This window comes from Papaver somniferum, chromosome 8 (assembly GCF_003573695.1).
Source record: "Papaver somniferum cultivar HN1 chromosome 8, ASM357369v1, whole genome shotgun sequence".
Taxonomy (NCBI): domain Eukaryota; kingdom Viridiplantae; phylum Streptophyta; class Magnoliopsida; order Ranunculales; family Papaveraceae; genus Papaver; species Papaver somniferum.
Window position 1 is genome coordinate 146456436 of NC_039365.1, and position 3602 is coordinate 146460037.

The window sequence follows — 3602 nt, forward strand, 5'->3', positions numbered from 1 at the left end:
TAGCATTTGTTTCATCCATAGGAGTTGAGTACAACATGAACTAGCAGCAACATATTCTGCCTCACATGTGGACAGGGATTGAGAATTCTACTTATTGCTATGCCAAGATACAAGATTCAGTCCTACATAGTAGAAACCCCCTGATGTACTTTTTCTGTCTTTTACACATCCTGCCCAATCAACATCTGAATAAGCAGAAAGGTCATTATTAGTATCAAAAGTGTAAGATAGACCACACCCGGCAGTGTGATTAATATATCGAATGATCCTTTTTGCAGCTGCAAGATGAGATTCCTTTGGATTCGCCTGAAACCTAGCACAACAACCAACACTGAAAGAAATGTCAGGTCTAGTAGTTGTAAGATACAAAAGGCTACCAATAATAGATCGATACATCTTTTGATCCACTTTTGCTCCTTTCTCATCTTTATGTAGTTTACCACTAGTGGGCATAGGTGTCAATTTTGGAGAGGACTTATCCAGGTCGAACCTTGTCACAAGATCTCGAGCATACTTCTCTTGGGATAAGTAGATTTCATCCTTATGTTGTTGAATTTGTAATCCTAAGAAGAATTTTAATTCACCAACATTGCTCATTTCAAATTCTTTAGCAAGGGACACTTGGAAGTCCTTTGCAAAAAATTTAGAAGTTGATCCATAGATAATATCATCTACATAGACTTGAGCAATGACAACATCTTTCCCACTCCACTTGGTAAACAAGGTTTTATCAGCCCCGCCTCTTGAAAAACCTTTTCTAATGAGAGAAGTGGTAAGTTTTTCAAACCAGGCTCTAGGTGCTTGTTTCAACCCATACTGTGCCTTTTTGAGTTTTAGCACATGATCTGGGAAATCAGGGTTTTCAAACCCCTTAGGTTGAGCAACATAAAATTCCTCTTTTAAGATTCCGTTGAGGAATGCGGATTTTATATCCATTTGAAACAGCTTAACCTTAAGAAAACAAGCATGAGCTAACAAAATATGAATGGACTCAAGGCGTGCCACGGGAGCAAAGGTCTCGTCAAAGTCAATTCCTTCAATCTGTGAATATCCTTGAGCGACAAGTCTAGCTTTGTTTCTGACAATCGTACAAAATTCACCAGACTTATTCTTGAATATCCATTTGGTACCAACAATATTAATATTGGAGGGACAAGGTACAAGTTCCCACACATCTTGTCTTTGAATTTGATTTAACTCTTCATGCATTGCATTCACCCAAAAGGGATCGTTCAGAGCTTCATCAATATTTCTTGGTTCTACTTGTGAAAGATAACAACTAAAATTGCACATATTTTGAAGTTGTCCTCTTGTTTTGGCTGTAAAATCTCTTCCTCCAATAATACTGTTGGGATCATGATTTTTTTGAACCCAGAGATATCATGGAGGGACACGTTATTGTTCGTCAGGAATGGCTTGATCAGTGCTCTTCTCCTCGTCACTAGAAATGTCAGGATCAGTAACATTTAGGATAACTTCAACTGCATCTGGAATTTCATTGACTTTCTCAATCGTCTCGGTTGGAGTCAATTCAGCAGGAGGATTATCATGAAGAAAGTTACTAATGTCACCGATGATAACATTAGCAGATTCCATCATGACTTGAGTTCTGAGATTAAACACTCGAAAACCACGACTATCAGAAGCATAGCCAAGGTGAACATGGACCATTTGATAATCCGGTCTTATATTCCCGAAGTACAACCTAGATTAATCAATCACCTCGCAATGATCTTAATCGTATGGTAGCGAAACAAGATGTTGTGGAATCACAAACGATGAAACGGAGGTGTTTGTGATTACTTTTTATATCTTGCCTATCGGAGATATCAAATCTCAAGCCAATCAATATGATTGTACTCTTACGATAGAAGATGCAAGATCAGATCATACAACTACGATAAAAGTAGTATCATCTTGGATTCACAATCCCAATGAAGTCTTTAAGTCGTTTAACCCGGTTTGAGAAAAGAAAACCAGAGGGTTAAAGGAGAATCGACTCTAGTATGCAAACTAGTATCACACGTGAGTTGTGGGGATTAGTTTTGCACAATACTAGATGTCTCATTTATATAGTCTTTCAAATGAGGGTTTTTCCTTGGTTACAAAGCAAACAATATCCATCGTTGGATGAAAACCTGATTTAGGTTCAAGCTAATATTTCTCAACCGTTAGATCAAAAACTTATCTTGTTATACACACTTGAACTACACGCTTCTAGGTTTGTTAACCGTACTTGAACATGTGCATTGTTGGTTCGATAATAGTGAACCAAAAGGTTAGCCATATGAGCATTTCATATCAACCATGTTATTCTTCACCATAACTAGTTCAAATGACTCAGATGAACTTGTTAAAAGAGTTGTTCAATTGCAAGGAAATCTTATGTACTACACAAGACACAATTGAAGCAAAGATGATTTGATTCACTCGAATCGGTTCATGAACTTTTATAGCCACGGTTTGCAAACTGCATTCCTTAGTATTTATAAGTTTAAGTTCAGAAATCATCTCCAGATATATAACCTTTCTCAAGTTCGCAGACTAGGTTCGCGGACTTAAGCAACCGGTAGAGTTTACAAGCTCCAGCAGAAATTTTTTTGGCAAAGACTTTCCGCCGCTTCGTGGACGCAACTAGTTCGTCAACTTCAGCAGAATTTCTCGGGATGAGAAGTTCGGCAGTTCGCGGACTTGGCTCACGCCATTCTCCGGTTTCTCTTGATCAACAAAGTTCGCAAACTTTGGTTCAAGGAATAGGACTTATACATAAACGTGTTTCCACAACAATGTTTATGTACACCATTGGTTATGTAATCTAAACTCTCATTTCAATCATTGAAACATTCTTAAAGGACGTTATATGGTTGTTACACCATTTCTCGTCAAAGAAATTTTCAAAGTGATTGAAACATATCATGACTTTCGTCACTAGGTAAAGATAAACTTGATCGAAGTGAAAAGCTTACCAATACATATTTCGAGATATAGATAGGCGAGGTATACTCGGATCGAAATACCAAATGTGTATAATCCAAGTATATATATATATCATACGACTTCTTGTCTCAAAGAGTAGGAGATAGAGTAGATAGACTTTTAAGTGACAGATAAGTTCAAGTCATCACATACCTTTTTGTCGAGAAGTTCCACCGGTTCCTTGAGTAGTTCTTCTTCTTGTATGATGAATCGCCATGAAGTACTTGAGCTCAACACACTTTTTATCCTAGTCCGAGACTTAGATATAATAGACTGGAAATCAAGACTTATAGTTTTGATCACTAACATTGACAAACATGCTTGAGATAGCAACGCATGCGAGGTCGACCGAGCAATGCTCTAACAATAAGTAGACTAGAAATCAAGTATACAGTTTTAACTTATCAAATAAGCTTGAGATAGCAACGCTTGCGAGTTCGACCGAGTAGTAATCTAACATTTAGTTTATAAATAAGTAAAGATATAAAAAATCAAAAACTAAATAGCTCGAAACAATGTACCGTTTTGTGACAAAAATGGTAACTCTGTCACAACCTGCTAGGATACCAAACAGAATAAATAGTTGTTTGAGGGTGAAAACGATTTCTGCTGATTTCGGTAATTTC